Below are 21,298 nucleotides of genomic sequence, written 5' to 3' on the forward strand. Positions count from 1 at the left end.
CAAGTTCGAGGCCAGCCCCAGCAACTTAATGAATCCCTGTCTCAAATACAAAAAAAAAAAAGGCTAGGAATGTAGCATAGTAGTGGAATGTCCTTGGGTTCAAGTCCAAGTTCTACAAGAATACATATATATATTTTTCTACACATCTTTAAAGATGGACATAGCTTTTGGAATATTGAATTTTGAATACATGTGTTCATTTTTCTTCTACAGAGATAGGGACAGTAATCTGCCCAATAATAGCAAAATGGGGCTGGACAATATAGGAAGTGTTTTCCATAACAGCAAGAAAAAATGGAATAAAGAACATAAACTTCCTGGTTACCTAATTTTAGGTTTGATTCTAATGATTATGATATTGATGTTCAGTCTATTTGATTGACATTTACATTGAGATCTATAAAGTGAAAATTACAGCAGATATAAGAAAGAAATACAAAATGGCCAAGTCTCAGAGGAAAAATGTGCTTTGAGGAATTCCAATGTTGCATTCACCATTTTGAAAGCAAATTTCATACAAAACAGTTTGACTGTCTTCAGTTATTTACAGATTCTGGCCATAGGTTTTATTACCCTGGTTGCTTTCAGAGTTCTAAAATTTCGTTTAGTTTATAATTCACATTTTTTTGTTTCCCTTGTTCTCACAACTAATGAGAATAATTTATTTATATCATATAAGATGACTATTTTTGCAAGCCGTGCTCAACTCTGTCAACAATTTCTTTTTCAATTTATAAACTTTTGGCAATTTTGTTTGTGTGTTCTCAGTTGCCACTATTAGATTATATATTTTAACTGTGAAGATTAAAAGTTTGATTTAGAACTCCAATCAATGAATAATAAACAGAATAAATATCTTATATTATATTGATTGCTAAGCAAGAAGGTATTTCTATGTATGGTACCATCCTAATTTGTGAAAATTGCATTTAGCACTCAATTTTTTTTCAGCACTCATTTTTAAAACAAAGAAAACTAAATTTAGTATCAAATTCGGTTCACTTTACAACAAACAGATATCACTAATTATTATAGGTATGTTATTGTTATACACCAATTATTTTGCAGACTTGGCAAATATCATTTAATGAATAATTAATATAATCACTGGTAGTTCCATGAGATAGCCACAATCACCCAGGTTTGGGTTTTATAATCTTTGATCTCAGTCTGTTTCATCTTCATTTACTATTTCCACATTGTTCTCCTTCAATGAAATAATATAACATTCTGACTTGGAACGGCTATATTTACACCAGAAGAAACTATGGAATCACCTGCTGGAAAGTGGAGAAAAATTAAGGAACAGTCAAGACTATCAGAATTATTTAGACTAAACATGTAACTGAAAGAAAATAAAGGAGTAAATGTTTTTAATTATTTTGATTATCCCAAAATTTACTGTCATCTCATTTTTTTCCTCAAGTATTGTGTAACTCTAGAATTCAGAAAATAATGAATGGGTGAATAATTTCTTAGAAATTATAAATTCAAATAAAGGCAATATCAACTAAGTACATCAATAGAAAATTTCCCCCTCCATTAAAAAGTGTATTTTTCAAACTTCCACCTAGACTTCTTCTCTAGAATGTTACTACAGATAAAATATTTAGTAAGCAATTTGAGTTCAAATAGACATCATGATTTTCATAAATGAAATTCCAAACAGTTTTCAAAGGAGTTATTTAAATAATCAGGCAGTAACAATCCAGAAGAGAAAAATAAAAACAATTAGGTGGATATGTGGTTTTCAACATCAGTGTTTTGTTTTGGTTTTGTTTTCGTTTTGGTTTTGGTTTGTAAAAGCTGAAATACATGATTCTTCAGGAATCACTAATTGCTGTGCTTATATTCCCTGGCAACCAACAGAGGCTGCATGTTAGGAAACCATCATCTACCACACTGTGCATACTCATCAATTCTTTCTTTGAAAACATAATATGATGTGGATAATAATCTATTGTAGTGAGGAGATCCAGACAGCATAAATGTGATTATAACTTCTCCCCTTTTTAAGGATATAAAAGAAGCAAAGCATACACTTTTGATTTCTCACACATTACATTTCCATGTGTTTCTCCAGGGACTATAAATTATTTACAACCTAGAAGTTCAAATGGAAGCCTTGACATTCTATGCATAAAACTTCCAAAATTTATTTTGCAAATGTTGGAAATGGGAAGCTCCTACAAAGTATTACAGCACTTTATTCCACATTTTTTTTGCATTGTGGGAGTCCTCTTCAATCCTAAAATAATCAACAGGGCAGAATTCCCTTCAAATTATGTGAGAGAGGAAGAAATTAGAGAAAAATCAACAAATAAGGAAGTATAACTTCCTGAACCTCCCTTAAAGAGTATGAAGAGGACAAGATAATGGATTGACATTTTTTATTCCCTCTTATTTATTGGATTGTTTGAAAAGAAAAAGAATGGTAAATATTATAAGGCATTATTTTCAAAAGTCCTTATGGGTCTGAAATTTCTAATGTGAGAGGAAAAGATCTATAGCAATTTAAGAGACCAAACAGCAAGAAAGAATATTTTAAAGAAAAAAACAAAGCAAAGAAATAATCATCTTAGTGACCAAGCTACAATATTCATCAACCTATATACTCTATCATGTTTTTATCCCTTGAGAAGAAACAATGTGGGTAAAAATGAAAAAGAAATAAGAAGAAAAAAGATCCTCTAGAATTATACACAAACCATTACAATATCAGACAAAATAAATCCATCCTGTGTCTCAGAATTATTTCAAACATAAAATAAATGGCAAAATGTATCTACATCACTGAATAAACAATTAATGTAAATAATGTAACAGAAGACAGAGAAAGGAATTTCAAACTTATTTCCAAATCCTACAAATTAATAAGGTCAGGTTACATAATACCTGGGCCACTAATTTGGATGTCTCATAATTTTGTCCACTATAATGTCCAAACTTTGAAAAATAGGTAAAGACCACTGAAAAAAATGTAAATTAAACCAGGCAAATATTTTTGTCAGCACATATTCTACTGAGACACAAATATTATTGGTAAGGTAGTTTATTTCATTTTAACTATGTTCATAAAAAATCAATTTTATCATCATCTTTATAAAGAATCTAAATGTAGATTCAGTTAACTTAAGTGTAATGTAATGAACCACCTTGAGTAGTAATGAGTTTGCACTGATATTCACAAATTCTTGTGTAATTAATTACCCTTGTGACAAATGTCTTACAATATTCATAGTTATAGGAGTGGAAACCAAATTATGTACAGGTTACCCATTATTTTGGAACACCTATGAAGTAAGACACCTGATCATGGTTCATGATATAATTTTCAACAAAGAATTAGAGTGAAACTAACAGGTCCTTATGACACCAAAACTATGACTGTAGATTCAGTTAACTGATTGAACTAACCTAATAAGGAGATAGCTCTGTTAAACATGTGTATATTTCTCAACCAAATTATAAGGAGCTAACATAACATAGGACAAAAATAGATTAAATTAAGTATAAGTACTAGAGTAAAATCCCTATTGTCAGAAGCAATGCTCATTTATCATCACTAAGGTTATAGAAAGTACAAAATTTGGTCTTTGTCAAAGTATCTTGAGAAGAAGCACCTTGAAGTGACCACTTTCATTCTGCAAATATGATTCAGAATGGACAAATATTTTAGAATTTTATTCAGTGTCAAAAACAAAAAAACAAAAAGCAAAGAATATGGCTTCCAACTTACCTATAATACTGATATGTACATATAAAATATACACAGGGATGAGAGATTATTGAAAATTGACATAATTTTTAATAAACTGCTTTTTAAAACCTTAAATTTCAAATAAAAACTCAGAAAAAACTTTCAACAACTAATTTGGACAGAGTTAATAAGAAGATTACATTATTCAAAAACTGTTCAATTATTAAATAAACTGTCAGGAAGTGGAAATGTGCACTTGAACATACCACTCTTAGTTTTTGATGGAGATATGTGGCTATTATTATCATGGAAAAAATACTGGGGTAAATAATATTTACAATTATCAGATTACCAAGTTACTAGTTAATGACTGGCTTCGTTTAGCCTTTTTTTCAGAATCACCATGCAATGAAAAATAGATATCTTTCTAGAAAGGAGACAATTTATTATTGTACTCATAAAAACTGCTAACACAATTGTTAATATTATTTAAAAATTATTAAAACAAATATATGCTTCACTAGCATTTTTATTCCTCATTTTTTAATTATCAAGAAAATGTAAAGCAAATAAATTTTATTTTAATATAAACAGAATTGTATTATAATGATATGCAAAAACAAGTTTATAATATTTTCTTTCTTATTCTTTCATAACTGCACTTGGTTTCTTCCCATAGTTTTATAGTTTAGGTCTTGCATTCAAGTGTTTAAATAAATTTGAAATGAATTTAGATATGTAAAACAAACTAATTTTATTTTTCTACATGGAGATATATTGTTTTGACCCCAAGATTTTTAAAGAGACTGTCCATCCCCAGTTGGGTGTTTTGAGTATCATGGTCCAAAATCTCTTGAACACAAATGAATGAAATTATATCTGGATTCTCAGTTCTGTTCCATTGATCTGTGCCCGTTTTTATGCCAGCACCATGCTGTTTTGATTAGTATACCTCTGTAATAGATTTTGAAATCAGGTCATTTGAAGATTCTTCTCTGTTCTTTTTGTGTGCTTGTGTGGTTCTATATAAAATTTTTATATTTCTATAAACAAAATACATCAGAGTTTTGGTAGAAAATGAATAAGTCTGTATATAATGTTGGATAGTATGAAACTTATTTTTCATTATTGGTGCATTCTAATTTTACATAATAGAAGAAATCATTATGTCATATCTATATATGCACATAATATAATTTGTTCAATCTCATTTCCCTGTACCAACCTATAACCTCTCTTCCACCTTCTTCTTACCTGATTGCTCTATTCTACTAGTCCCCCTTTTATTTTTGCCATTTTTATTTTAATTGGTGCATTAAAATTATGTAAAAACTGTATTCTTTGTGATATACTTGCATGACATATCATAATTTGATAGTTATCATTTTCCAGTACTTCCTTATCCCTTCCCCTCTTTACTCAATCTCAATTGAATTCCTCTACCCAATCCGTATCCTTTCTATTTTCATGCAGTCCTTTTTCCCTTTCATTTCTCTCTCTACCTCCCAAATATGAGAGAAAACATTCAACTCTCAACTTACAGGCTGATTGCACTTAGCATGATGTTCTTCAGTTCCATTTACCAACAAATGACATAATTTCACTCTTCTTTATAGATGTGTAAAACTCCATTGTGTATATATACCACATTTTTGTTACCCATTCATCTGTTGATGGGCACATAGGCCAATTCCATAAGTTGGATACTCTGAATTGCACTGCTATAAACATTGGTATGCATGTATCAATATAGTATGCTGATTTCAGAGCTTTTGTATAATTTCCAAGGAGTGTGATGGCTCGATTGTATGGTGGTTCCATTCCTAGTCTTCTGAGAAATATCCACAATGTTTTTCAAAATTATTGTAATAATTTGCAGTATCATCAACAATGTATAAGTGTACCATGTTCTCATCAGTAATTATTGTTATCTGTTATGTTGATTGACATTCTAAGTAGATTGGAATGCGGTTTTGATCTGCATTTCCCTGATTGCTAAATATGTTGAACATTTTTCATACATTTGTTGGCCATTTGTATTTTTTCTTTTGACAAATGTCCATTTGGTTGATTTACCCATTTGTTGATTGGATTATTTATTTTTTCTGGTGTTAAGTGTCTTATGAAATCTGTATACATTCTGGATATTAATTATCTGTCACAAACTAGCTATCAAAGATTTCCCCCCACTACTTAGGCTCTATATGCTCTCTCTTCATGCTTTTATTTTTTTCTTTGCTCAATAAACCTTTTCTGTGTGTAGTGGGGATTGGACCCAGGTATGCTTAATCACTGAGCCACATCCTCAACTCTTTTTATCATTTTTTTTAAATTTTGAGGCAGAGTCTAAATTGCTTAGAGTCTCTCACTAAATTGCTGAGGCTGGCCTCAAATTTGTGATCCTCCTGCCTGCCTAAGCCTCCCAATTAACTGGGATTATAGGTGTGTGCCACCATGCCCTACTGTGTAAAAGTTTTTTAATTAAATATCATCCCACATATAGAATCTTTGTTTTATTTCTCTTTTTTCCTTGTTCTTCCAGATAAAAGTCTTGTTATAAACACGTAGAAATTAAGATAGTGTGACATTAACATAAGGGTAGACAAATTCAATACAATTAAAATATATATATATATATATATATATATATATATATATATATATATAGTGTTCTTGGGATTTTTGGCAGAGGTTGAACTGCTGGGAAGTACCAAATCATTCTCTTTTCAATAAATATTTCTGTTTCACCCAATTAGATGTTGAGATTGCAAAAATTTCTAACTCACTTATAGTAAAATATCTGTCCATATTATGTACAAAAATGTGAAAAGAAAAACAAATAGCTTATGAAATATTTATTTAAAAATCTTCATAACATTATAATAAAAATATTTTCACAATCACACAAAACTCAAGTGAAAAGTTATAAACATTTGTTTACATTAAAATTGAGAAATCCATTAAAACACAGTATTAGACAGTGAACAGAAAGCAAAAAAGAGTGGGAAAGAGATTAAGAACTACAAAATGAATAATATAAAGACAAATATGGCCAATTTTTTTTTTAAATCAAGTCTTGAAGAGGCATTTTACGAAGAAAAAAATCCAAGTAAACATATAAAAAAGACTTTTAAAGTTAGTAAGAACAACAATGTAAATTAAACCCCCAATGAAATAGCATGCCTACAATAATGACTAAAATTAAAAAGCCTATCAAGATCATTTGTTGAAGAGGTTGTAAAAAATCTTTGTTTTATTTCTTGAACTTTAAGAGTTTTCTTAAGGAAGTCAATGCCTGCACTAATTTGTTGGAGCATTGAGACTATCTTTTATTCCGGTGTTTGCAGAGTTTCTGGTTTAATTCCTAGGCCACTGATACACTTCAAGTTGATTTATGGGCAGAGTTAGAGATAGGGATCTTATTTAATTCTTCTATATATGGATATCCATTTTTCCAGTATCATTTCTTTAAAAGGCTCTCTTTTTGTCTGATGCTTTTGGCATCTTTCTGAAGGATAGATAACTGCATTTATGTGTATTTATATCTATGTCTTTTATTCAATTCGATTGGACAACATCTTGTTTTATGTCAATCCCTTTCTTTTTTGTTGTTAATACAGTTCTGCTACCAGCATGATTTTTTTTTTGAACTGAAATTATCAGATTTTATTTAGCATGCCAATAGAATTTATCCTGGTAATGCTTCTGAATGTATAAAATATACGCAGAATCCTTTAAACATCCAACTTAAGTTTCAAACTCAGAAGTGTGGTAACATCAAGTCACTGATGAAAACTGGAGTTCCCATTTCCTGTAATTCATGATTCAGACAGTTTCAAGTTTATAAAGGTTTTAATTACCCATTCCATTCCAGTAAGCTCCCACACCTGAAATGAGAACTGACAGTTGAAAACCTTCTGACCCCATCTCCTATACCCATATAGGAGTGGTGAGGGATCCACTGGCCTGGCTGGCCTCAGACTCCAGAGCTAAGCAGAGACTGGGTTAAATCAGTTCACAGAGGTGCTCCACAAATGTCTGTGGGGCTAAATAAGGCACAAGCATCACTCAGAACTCCAGTCACACCTGAAAAACCTTGGTTTTACTTTCTGCTTACTATAGGATTAATTCTTGGTATGTTCTTTCTCAAACTTAACACAGTTGCTTTAAAACAAAATCATTCTATTATTCCAGTATATCAACAATCACTGACTGCCAAAGCTGTTTATATTTCTTTTCTCCTGGGATGTTTGAACTTGGGCAACTTTTCTTCCTGTTCTATGCTCACAGTAGACCTACATCAAGGTTGTCTGTTCATGGGCAGGAGAGAAAGTTTATGTTAGCACCACCTATGATGAGCATGGGACAGTTCATTTCTCTTTGCATGTTCCCAGAATCAACCTGTACCCTGCTCTGTTCATCTGAGCAGTCACTTTGCTTTTCAAAGAGTGTGGATTATTTCTGGGCTGATAGTGTTCCAAAGAGTCAATAAGATTTCTCACTGTATCACAAATACAGCATATAATGTACCAATTATGTCTAGCATACAATTTTGATTTATTATGTCTCAACCTAATGCCTGCGTATAGCCATGCTGCTGCAAGATTAAAAAAAAAAGTCCCCTTGTTTTAATTTAACTTCCAAGGAGTGTATAGTTCATTTATCAATCAGTGTAGAACACTGATACTCTAGTATGCTTTTCTAATTACAGGAGCCACCCAAAACAACTTGCCAGTTATCAGTGCATTTTCATACATGCAGCAAAGTTGTGTTTATAATGGAAATTTTCCAATTTTCTCATGATTCTAATTTCTTACTACTCTCAGCACTCTAGCAAAGGAAGACCAATAGTCTATTTTCATATATTTCTCTTCTCCATGGCAACACTTCTCTGTAGAAGTGAATGTTTGGTTTGGTGCATGCTATAGAGGCTTATTAGATGTGTCCATATGGATGTATTTACTCAGAACAGGCCTCCCATTTTCAAGTTCATTCTCCATTGTAGATGCTTTACTTTTTAGAAGTGACACAATACTGTGATAGGCTAAAAGCACTGGCACCAGTCACAGAGACTTGGCCTTAACCCCTCTATGAACTACAATTTCATTAGCTTTATCAGAAAATAAACAAAAATCCAGATACAAAAATATTTGCTCTGATCTGGTAAAATAATCAAAGCATTCATTTACTAACTTGGCACGTTTAACTCCTCTCATTAACAACTTTGCTTCCTTTTTTTTTTTTTTAATCTTGTCATGATTTTTAAGGAACATAAGGAATCGCCACTTCTTTGACCATTTCACTTTAGACTTTTCTTCCTTATTCACTAACTTGTAGTGATGGAGAAACTGTAGCCCATATTTTCTCTTACTAGAACTCTGTGCATGAAGTGTGACATGCTAAACAGAACATGAACATTCTAATAATGGCAAGACTGGAGAGACTGGCTTGGTGAGGGAATCCGAAGTGCAGTACTGATGAAGCAACGGATTTTCTTTAAGTTAGAATAATAAAGCTGATTCAAATTTCAAAGAAAAGGCTAATTTTAACCATCTTAGAAACTAATTAAAAACATAATCTCATTTTAACTAAGAAATCCTAATGACTGAGGTAGATGATGCTGTTATCAGATACAGAATTAGGTTTAAGGTATAAAAATGATAACTAAGGGAAAGAAAGCATTGATTTAAAATGATCTTCCTTTAAATTCAGGTGGATAATTAAGAATGCTTCCAATTCAAAGTTTAAACATGAAATCTGGGTATGACATGTCTGGGGCTCACTTCTCTATTTGAAGATGAACTCAGCAGTTGGTGAAAAGATACACATGAAAACAGAATGGCCATCCATGAAACAGCTGTCCCCTTGAAAAAAATCAGTTTCTCTGCATTTGATATTTCCATCTGGGCTCATTCTTAACTGTTCAGGATGTGGATTCCTGAAGGTTTCTTCAGCATTTTACTAATTCTTTGTTGGTTGAAGGGGCTGGGACTGTTTCTCCACACATAAATTGATCTTTGTCATAAATCACTTTTATAATGAGAAAACAGGACAGGTTGCCATGTCTTCCCCATTCTCCAAATCTTCCTTGGTGATGGAAAAGTTATCCCCACATGGGCAGGGGTAGAAATACGTTTCGGAGTCCTCGTCATATTGGAAGTCCTAGATCTCCACCTCATCGTGAAACACCGCCATGGTCGTCGGGCCGGCAAAACACTGCCGCCCGGCTGTCCTACAGCTCCTCTAGTTGGTCTAACTTTCTCCCCAGCATGATTCTTATTGCTCAAGATTGCTTTGGCTTTTCTGGGTCTTTTAGTCTTCCACATGAATTTCAGGACTCTTTTTTCTAGTTATGTAAAAAATGACATTGTTCTTTTGATGGGAATTCCATTGCATTCGTGGATTGCTTTTAGTAATATAGTCATTTTTACAATATAAATTCTGCCTATTTAGAACATTGGAAGCCACATCAGCTTTTAAGTTCTTCCTCAATTTTTTTCTTAAGTGTTACATAATTTTCATTATAGAAGACTTTCACCACATTGATTAGATTTGTTCCAAGCTATTTTATTTCTTTTGAGGCTAATGTGAATGGAATTGTTTCCCTAATGCCTTTCTAACCAGAGTCATAATTGGTGCATAATAAAGTTGTTGATGTTTGTGTGTCGGTCTTGTATCCTGCTACTTTGATGAATTTATCAATTCTGGAAGCCTTCTGGTAGCATTTCTTGGGGTCTTTTATATATATGATCACATTGTTAGCAAACAAATAATTTTAATTCTAATTTTCATATTCTTGGCTAGTTCTGCTGACTTTTCTTCCAAGTATATTGAATAGGAGGGAAACAGTGAACATCCTTGTCTCATTCTGATTTTAAATGAGATGCTTTCCATTATTCTCAATTCAGTATGATGTTGGCTTTATCATATATAGCTTTGATGATGCTAATGTAAGATCCTTCTAGCCCTAATCTCTTTACTTTTAAATAGGAAGGGGTGCTGGATTTTGTCAAAGGCTTTTTGTGCATGTGTTGAGATGATGATGCAATTGTGTTCTTAATTCCATTTATGTAATTAATTATATTTATCAATTGGTATCTGTGAGAAAAATTTGCCTCCCTGGTATGAAACCAACTTAATCATAGTCTACAATCTTCTTAATGCATTTTTGAATGTGGATATCTAATACTTTTTTTCAAGATTTTGCATTTATGTTCATCAGGGATATTGGTGTGTAGTTTCATTTCTTCATGTGCCCTTATCTGAATTTGTTATCAGGGTGATGGCTGGATTCATAGAATGAAATTTGGAATGTTTTCTCTTTCCCTATTTCATGGAATAGTTTGAGGAGGATTGGCATAATTTCTTCTTGTTAATTCAATGTTATTAATCATTATTGGTCTTTCCATATTTACTATTCATTTATGATTATTTCTAATTCAATTTATGTGTCTAGGATTTATCTATTTCTTATAGGCTTTCCAATTTGCTGACAAATAATTGTTTGGCGTTGTCTGTTAATAAGTTATATTTCTATAGTATCAGTTTTAGTCTCCTATTTCCTTTGAGATTTTATTAACTTGACCCTTCTTTATTTTTCATTAGTCTAACTAAAGGCTTGTCTAATTTATCTTTTCAAAACACCAACTTCTTTTCATTGCTTTTTCTATCATTTTTTCCATTTTATATTTCATTTATGTCTTTGTTGATATTTATAATTAACTTCTTTCTAAAAACTTGAGCTTCATGCTTCACTTTCTAGTTCCCTGAGGTGTTGGATTAGATTATTTGAGATTTTTCTTCATTTTTAGATATAGGCATTTATTGCTGTAAACTTCGCTCTTCAAACAAATTTAGCTTGGTATAGCCACTCTGGAAAGCAGTATGGAGATTCCTCAAGAAACTAGGAATGGAACCACCATTTGCCCTAGCTATTCCACTTTTTCATATATATTCAAAATATTTAAAACATGCATAGTACAGTGACAATGCCACATCAATGCCTATAGCAGTTCAATTCACTAGACTAGGCTATGAAGCTATGGAGTCAACCTGGGTTTCTATCAACAGATAAACATAGAAGGAAAATGTATATCTACAATGGAATATTACTCAGTCATTAAGAAGAATGACTTTGATATTTGTCAGTAAATTAATGGATCTGGAGACTATCATTCTAATTGAAATAAGCCAGTCCACATAAGCCAAAGTTTGAATGTTTATGCTGATATATGGAAGCTAACCCACAACATGGGGGGAATGGAAGAATAAAAATTCAGTAGGTGAGAAAAAGGAGAATGAAGGGAAGGGAGGAGGGGATAGGACAAGTAAAGACAGTTGAATGAATCTAGTGTAATTTTCCTATGTACATATACCACAGTGAAACTCACCATCTTTTGCATCCAAAAGAATGGGGTCCTAATTAGAATGAGATATAATCCATGGTTACATAATTATATCAAAATGGATTCTACTATCATGTGTAACTAAAAAGAACCAATAAACAAATTGAAATAGTACTTCCAAGTGAAAAAAAAAGAACTATTGCTTATTCAATAAGTTCTGTCATGTTCTTTTTCCATTTTAATTAGTCTCAAGATAATTTTTAATTTTTCTTTTCATTTTTTTCTTTGCTCCATTGTGTTTTTTAAATAGCATGTTAAGTTTTTGTGAATTATCCATAAATTTTCCTATTGTTGATTTCTGACTTCATATTCTTGTAGTAGGAAAATACATTTGAAATTATTTTAATTTCTTAAATTTGCTAATCATTGTTTTTTTGCCTAACATATGATCTGTTCTTGAGAAATTCTCATGTGCACTTTAGAAAAATGTATACTGTGCTGTTATTGAATAGAATGCTTCATATACACACACATGCATATCTCATTTGTTCTAACATGCAGTTAGAGTCCTGTGTTTGTTTGTTTGTTTTGTTTTGTTTTGTTTTTCTTTCCGTATGTCCTGTACTTTGTTGAAAGTAAGACATTGAAGTCTATTGATATTATTTTACTGCAGTCTCTCTATCTCCCTTAGTATCTTTAAATGGATGCTTTATATTTTAAGTGCTTTCATGTTGAGTGTATATATATATATATATATATATATATATATATATGAATTATTATGTCTTCTTAGTGAATTGAGTCCTTTATCATTGTATAAGATATTGTTAGTTTGTTTCATGATTTTAACTTAAATATATTATAAGTGATTTAAGTAACCTACTTGGGCACTCCTTTCATTTCCATTTCTGTGAAATATTATTTTCCTTTCCTTTATGTTCAGTTTATGTGTGTTCTTACACATGAAGTGATTCTTTAGGCAGCATATAGTTGGAGTTTTACTTTTTTATGTATTAAACCACTTTATGTCTTTTATTGGAGCATATACTTCATTTACATTCAAGATACTTTTGATAGATGTGGATATAATAGTTACCTTCTTGCTTTCTGGTTGTAGATCCTATGTCTACACATTAGGTGGATCAGCCACTTCTTTCAGACTTTATAGGTTGATTTCAATAAAGACCTTCTGGTCATGTGAAGGAGTTGTGAGGGCACAGGCTTGTCGGGGAACAAGTGATGGCCCCAGTTTGGCTGCAGGAGTGTTGTCTTCATGCCACTTTGTCAGTTCAGTTTGTTGTTGATTAATATTGAAGTGGTCACCAAGAGACAGTGCTATGAATGTCCACATCAAAAGAGAGAGCTATTGGGGCTGGGGTTGTGGTTCAATGGTAGAGTGCTTGCGTAGCATGTGTTTAGTTCTCAGCACATATAAATAAATAAAATAAAGGTCTATCAACAACTAAAAATATATATAAAAAAGAAGAACAGAGCCATTAAGTTTTTCAGTGGTTATGACTGCTTAGGTTATTCCAATTTCTTTTTCTTTCACTGGGAAAATTGTGACTGAGAATATCCCTTTTGCCACTGGGTTTGGCTTTTTGAAGTCCTAGTCATGGTAGTCATGGCACTTGTATCCAATGAGTGGCACCCATGTACCAGCCATAGAGTTTAGGTGTAATCATAGGCACATGTGAAAGTAGTATGGCTCTGTGGTCTAGAGAGGATTGATACCAGCACAAAGGACTCACTGTGACAAATATGATAATGGTATTGCCAAATGTACAATGTTGTATGAGACACAGGTGTTTAGAATCAGTGGGTTAACCAGGGATGGGAACATGAACATGTGCAGATCTATGGTGGCTCTAGGGTCGGGATAAAACCTACCTTCTATGGTAGATGAAATGTACCCAATGTACAGATGAATGTAGAGAGATACTGGCTCCAGAATCAGGATGCAAGGTAGCTCCCTGTGATCAATGTTCTAGTTTCTGAGGCATAGGCATTCACAGTGCACCATTAGAACTTAGAACTAGGATCCAGAGCATAGGCTAGCACTCATTGCTTGATGAGCTGGTGTCCATAGTCTGGGCACATGCAGAAACTTGGCTTTTAGAACTGGGATTTAAAATATCTCATTACTGAGATGATTCCAATGTCTGAGGTATGAGTACAGTGCAGGCACAGAAATTAGGTCTGGTGTATGAATACTTATGGAATTGCCATAAATCAGAGGTAGTGGGCATGGGTAAGTTTGATAAAGGTAGAGACTCCACACCCAAATTGGCACAACAGTAACTGTTTCCTGGAAGGTTTGTTTGTGTGCTAAATCCCTCTCTGGGATTCCCCTGATAGTTTTTGGTTAACTCAGTGGCAAGAAAAAAGTGTGTGTCCTATTCAGAACAGGCTCTCATAAACTTTGGTTGTTCACAATGCATGGCTAAAACTGATAACCTCCATCATCTTGTTTCACTGTTTTGTTGTTGTTTTGTTTCATTTTTCATATCATGGTTCAAACCCAGGGGTGCTTATTTTGAGACAGGGTCTTACTAAGTTGTTTAGGGTCTAACTAAGTTGCTGAGGCTTGCCATGAACTTGAAATCCTTCTGACTCAGTCTTCTGAGTTGCTGGGATTACAGGCGTACACCACATCCAGTTGTGTTATTGCTTTGAAGACATTTTATGGCTCTTGTATATGCTGATGTCAGAGGTGATACTTTTTAAAAATATTTTTAGTTTTAGATGGACACAGGATGAAGGGAAAAAAATTAGTATGTGTTGGGTACATGTCCTGTGCCTGGCATTATGCAAGATACCCTGACTAGAGGACAGAGTCAGAAAGTGTAGAACATTTGATAAATCCAGAGCCCAGATCCAAAAGAGGCCTGAAGGATGTCAGGCTGCTTTCCTGCAGTTACCTGGGGCATAGAGAAAAACAAGTACATCAAGGTGACAGATTTGACCAAAATTAAATGTCATCTTTTATTTTAAAACCCAATTTACATATTTTTTCATTGTACAGATTTGGAGTTGGGCTTTATCCTTTCCCACCTGCAACAATATTTAAATTGGGCACTGAAAACCAAAGAGCAAGTATAGTCCTACTAACTGGCCATCTTTTTGTCAACCTGCAGAACACAATAGACAACTTTCCAGGCAATACCTCCTCCTCTCCCTTCAAAACAAATGCCTATCTTCCAGTATCTGTCTCAGAAGTATAAGCTGAGAGGTCAACGCTGCTTGTAACTTATAAGACCAACAATGCTATTAAATGAACAGTCAGTCACAAACTATCTGGAAATGGTGTAGCAGCAATGTAAGTAGGCCACCTAAAGGGCTGGCTAAAAAAAAAAAAAATGTATCAACCCTCTAAAGAAGTCCATTAGCCACAGGAGCATCATCAGCTGAAGGCCAGGTGGGCAGTGCAGTGGTCCTTAACATTGGTTGCACATCGTCATCATCTAGGGGCTTTACAACCATTGTTGCCTGTACCCCAGTTCCAGAGATTCTGACCTAATCAGCATGGAGTACAGGCTGGCACAGGAATTTGATAAAGCACCTGCATGTTTCCAGTGTAGCCTAGGTGAGAACCACAGGGTTGGTGTTTGGTCAGAGGTGCCCTAAGAGAGCTAGAAAAACATAAATAACATTCAGCAAGCCATTCTGGTTCTTGAGAACAGGCAACACCCAAAGGGACTTGTGTGTGTTGGCAGTGAAAGGTAAAGTGGCAAGGTAAGCAAAGCCTTGGGAGCCAAGCAGGCAGAAATTTGAATCCTAATTCCAGCACTTTGCCCACCCTGTGATCTAGTACAAGCCACTTAATCGTCCTCATCCATAAAATAGGCATAATAATAATGCTTAACCTGCCAGGACTGTGGTAAAAATTAGCTATACTAGAACATTGCCTGATACCATACTAGGTCCTGAGTAAATGATGCCTATGAATATGAATAAACAAATTGCCCCTGGGATTAACTTGTGTTTGACATAGAAGGAGATTCTATGGGCTGACAGTACCCTTTAGAGGGAATCCCTTCAGTAAGTGAGATTCCTTCTTCCTTGCAAGGAGCTATAGAAGCTAAAAGAAAGTAAAAGTGGTGTGGGAGGAGGTGAATCAGCTGCTCAAACATCCAGGACAACTTCAGCCTTTGTTCCCCACCTCCAGGCCACTTGTGAGTTCAGCTTTAGGAGGAGGTGTATATTTAAAGAGAGAGTCCAACAGTTCTACCTCCCAAAGTGGGTGGCAATCACACTGGATTTTGCCATCTTATGTAGTTCTGCCAAGACAGGTCTGTCTGCCCAAGTATTCATTCCTACCTTCCTCCTCCTTTACCATGATGCACTGAGGGAAGCCAGGCCCAGAAGGGGCAGCCAGCACCGCAACCTATTACCTATTCTTCATAAATTTGTGTGAACTTGGCTGAAAGAGACATACTTTGGGAATCTGAGATAAGTGTCCCAAGGTAGAGAGAATGAGAGAAGGAATTCCAAACCTGCAAAAATGGCTTCCCATTCATGCTCTGAATAGTTCTGTACAAAAGAACTTGACTGCCAACATGATTGTTTCTCCTTTTCCTCTTACCCTTCTCCTTTTACATCTGCAGAGCTGATAGAGCCCTTTTGCATATATTATTTCTTATGATGCTCAAAATAGCCTTGTGAGGCAGGGGATGGCAAAGATTAAGATTACCCTGGTTCACCAGTAAGGAAACAGAAACTGAGGCAGATTCCTTTACTTAATCAAGGTCACAGAACTCATCACAGGCAGAACCAGGACTTGAATCCATGTCTTAGAATGGAATTAGAATTTCTTTCTATCATGCTTTGCCCCCTAGCCCTCTACCCATTTCAAAGACCTTACTGAAACTGTATAGTATAAGCCATCTGTGAAATAGGGAGAGAGAGCATGGATTTGGAACTAGTCTAAGTTCTAGCCAAGCTCAAATTTCCCCTGGTGAGTTTTCAGTTCTGAAACTGATTCTGGGTAACACATAACTCCCCCTTTTCTGTGCCTCTCTCCTTTTCTCATCTGAGAAAATGGCAAAGCCACCTGCCCAAGGAGGGTAAAGAAGGACCAAAACTCAATCACTAAGCATCTTACAACACCTGTGCCCCAGAACATAGCTTTCGTCTTATCAAACTTCTTTTTAAAAAAGTAAAGAAATGAAGGTACCATAAAACATTTCACAAAGATAGTTATTCATTGGTGGTCCAAAGCATGCAATGTTAAATTCCCTTCAAAGAAGGTACAGATATGCTGCTAATTCCCCACAGCACGACTCATAATGATAAATCATCTGGTTTTCTGAGTAGTAGGGAAATTTCTAATCCAAAGAGAAAATGAACTTGAAAAAGGAGAAAAATGGCCCCCAGTTCTCACTAACTGGGATTCTCTTCCCACCCTTGGTATGATGTACTGATACTGGACTCACTATGAACAAAACCAAGAAGAAGGCAATGGAAGCAGCACAAATATTACCAGAAAGGATCATGGGAACAAGGCAGAATGACCCCAGAGAACTCAGAGCAGGAGAAGCACTTGCTTGTCTGCTACTAGGCCCTCTCCAACTACCCTGCCTGGCACGATCTTCCAGAAGGAGAGAAACACCAGCCTGCGAGCAGAGCAGTCAGCCTACAGGTCCCACTAGTCTCTCTCTAGGGCCTTTATGGAATCCCTACATTTGGGTTCACAGAGCACCCTTTCTTCAGTGAGCACAGGGAGGAAGGACAGAATCAGCAATATTTTATTTCTATAATCAGAGAGGGGCACCCCCAGTTGAAATATATACAAACCTGACCTCATACTTGTCCCAGACACTGGATCTTGAATAGCCCCTCTTCTCAGGCAGAATAGTTTCCACAACAAAGGACAATGGTAAACAACTCCTTGGGGAAATCAGCCACATGATGCAGATGAATGCATGCAAGTATCTCAGGCCTGATGCTTTGAAAATGATATTCTCATCTAGGATTTCATTTGTAAACCTGAGCACTGAGGGTTCCAGCAACTTGCCTGAAGGTACATAAGTGGAACCAGAGTCCAGCTCTGCCAATGTCACTGGGCTTCCCCACTGATCATGGCACTCAGCCTCCAGATCTCCACCATTCATACCCATGGACCAGCATCCCCCAAGGCAGCAGAATACTGAACCCAGAATCAGCTAATTTGAAGGTCCCCACAGATAAGAAGAAGCTCCTTGTTTCTTTCCCCCCTCTTCCTTTTAAAAACTATTTTTATTAAAACACAAGGTCCTGCTATGTTGCCCAGGCTGGTCTCCAATTCCTAGGCTCAAGTGATCCTCACACCTCAACCTCCTGAGTAGCTGGGGCTACAGGTGAGTGTCACTACACCAGAATTCTTTTTCCCTTTTAAGCCTGTAAGGACATTGAAAGTTGGAGAAAGTGGAGAAGGAAGGAGGTAAATTTCTTCCCTGTGCTCTGAGGGAAAAAGCCCTTCAACAGGGACAACACAATGTGGGATTCATCTAGAAGTCATTGTCACCAGAGTTACCTGTTAATGTGCCTTTCAAAACTTGACATGTCCTCTTGTCATCCAAATGATATTTTAACTGCTTTAGAATGTGGCACTTCAAAATTCAGTTCATGCCATGTTTAATGTTCAGTACCCCGCTTCACACAATGCATGCCTGCTCAGCCCCACCCCTGCCCCTAGGTCCTGGCAGCGCTGGCCCACTCACCATTTCCCGGTCCTGTCGCATTTTCTCATGTCTCTTGGCCATTGCTCACACAGTTTGGAATTGTATTTACCCTCCGTGTCCAGCCACTGAAGTATAACTCAGCAGCACACACCTGTCCCTTCTTCCACAGAGCCTTCACAGATGAGCTTTGCCTCCCAGCAAACCCTGGGGCAGAAGCCACCACTCCCTGCCTGTGCCCACTCCACCCTGGCCCTGCCCTCCTGGGCCTCATTGCATCCTCTACGCTCAGTAGTCTATTGCCAACAACACCTCCAGCTCCCCAAGAGCAGGTACTAGGACTCATTCAGCCTGGAATGTTTAGCATGTAACAGGTGTTTAGTTCAATGTTTATAAAATGAACACATGAGTTAACTAATTAAAAGCCTGAAGACACTATACAGTTGAGGATCCCTTATCCAAAATACCTGGGATCAGAAGTGTTTTGGATTTTGGATTTTTTTTTGTCTGATTATGGAATATTTGCATATACATAATGAGATATCTTAGAAATGGAACCCAAGTCTAAACATAATACACATTTGTTACATATGCACCTTATGTGCACAGCCTGAAGGTAATTTTATACAATATTTTTAGTATACCTGTTTTGACTGCCACCCATCACAGGTGTGGAATTTTCCACTTGTGACCTCATGTCAGTGCTCAAAACATTTTGGATTTTGACCTTTTGGTTTAGGGATGCTCAGCTTGTACATTAAAATTTAAAAATTCCTCTTTGTTGGTCATCAAGGTCTGGAACTGGAGATGTGAAGCAGCTTGCTGCTGAGAGCTTCAGGGAGCTATAGGACAGCAGTAAGGTTTTTCTCTGGGTAAAGAGAGGTGGGGCAATACAAGGAGCTGATGATGGTGGAGCATGAGGAAGAAGGGGAGAATTAATAGGGGCATGATAAAGATATCAATAGGAGACATTATTGCTAAAGCCTACCCCAGATTAACAAGGCAAGTTATTACAGGAAAGAGTATGGCCCATCCAGTATGGAAGATAAGCAACCCCACCCCCACTGCAACACACACACACACACACGTACATACACAGCACTTACCAGGGAACTTAAGGACAACCCAAGGGAAAGCCATGTGGGCCAGCAGGCTTCCAAACCAGTTTTGTCTGCTCTAATGAAGTGCTGGAGGTGGGTGGGTAGGGAGAAGGTCACAGAAGCATCTGCCCTTGAATTAACAGCGAAAATCTGCTGACCAAAAAATGTCTCTCAATTCCTTAGCTAATTAGTGGGCCTAATTTCACCTCTGGGCATGTCTGGTATTGATTGGAAAGGAGGTAATGATTAGTTTCAAAAGAAAGTGGAAACATTCCTTGGGGTTCACAAAGTTACCATTACTAGATTCAGGTCCTCTCAAAAAATTGTGCAGTGGTGACAAGTTCCAAGCCAGGGATCCACCTTGGCCTTTGGGAAAATAGGAAAAATTCAAAAGGATCAAACAAACTACTCAAGCTCCCTTAAGCTCCATAGGAAAACCCCAAATATCTTACACTACCTCTCTCTAGCCTCTGGGGCCCTGACCCTCCTCCACCCCAGCACAGACATAATACAACATCAGCCTTACTAAAGACAACAGTCAGAAACATCCATACCTACTCAGAGGTAAAAGGATACCTTCTGGCCATGTGCCTCCTGTCTAACTGGGATTCTTTTGTGAAACAATATGCAGCTATGCACAATGTTGAAAAAGGATACCCCAAAGGGTTTGGGTGTGCGTCCATTTTTCCTAAGAGTTGTCCTGGGGTGGTAAATGAGTGTTTGCCATAGTGCCCTGGGGATTACATGTGGATGGCTTATATGGTGATGAGAAGGGAAGAAGCAGACAGAGCTCAACATGCCCAAAGGTTTGCAGGGAAAGTAAGTGTTATTGCACAGGAAGATTGACAATCAAGCCCCCTGAAGCAACTAGCCTCAGTTTGAAACCTCCAGAAAGTGATATAACCTTGGACCAATTCCTGCCTCACTGATGTGGCACGTCATTTGTTTCCATGGGCTTCTAGTATATTTGTAGACAGTGAGCAAAAAGGAATACCTAAAAAAGGAATCTTTCTATAGCATCATTTACACTTGAGCTGAAATAAGTTCAGTGTGGAGCAAAATAAACTCTGGTCAAGAAGAGAAGGCAGAAATAATGAGTGCAGAAGGCTGCCAAATATTTAGACCATGAGATCCAGAACCATAAATTACTCATGAACAGAGCACTTTCAGAGTCAGGATCTACAGCTTCAATTCTTGGATGAAAACAAAACTCTTACCCACTATCCACATGGAGTTACCAAAAGTGAGACTAGGAAGGGGGTACAAGGGCCTGTAGTACCCTGATTCCATGTCACAAAAATCCCTTGTTTCTGGTCTCCCAGTTCAGATACCAGCCTGGGAGTCACACTCAGACTTCTATCCCCAGAACAGCTCTGAGCACAAGGGACCCACTGGAAAGAAACACAAGCAAGCATTATAACAGAATCTGCCTCTGAATTTGCCAACTTGGAGGCAGAAGATTGAGAAGTTCCTTGAAATCCCAGACCCAGCAGC

General features: G+C 36.0%; 1 pseudogene; it reads right to left on the bottom strand.

Annotated features, from left to right (window-relative positions):
- Positions 1 to 9,548: 9,548 nt before the first annotated feature.
- Positions 9,549 to 9,895, bottom strand: LOC124973948 (DPH3 homolog; annotated as a pseudogene).
- Positions 9,896 to 21,298: the final 11,403 nt, after the last annotated feature.

The sequence above is a fragment of the Sciurus carolinensis genome, unplaced genomic scaffold, assembly GCF_902686445.1.
Source record: "Sciurus carolinensis unplaced genomic scaffold, mSciCar1.2, whole genome shotgun sequence".
In the NCBI taxonomy this organism is placed as follows: Eukaryota; Metazoa; Chordata; class Mammalia; order Rodentia; family Sciuridae; genus Sciurus; species Sciurus carolinensis.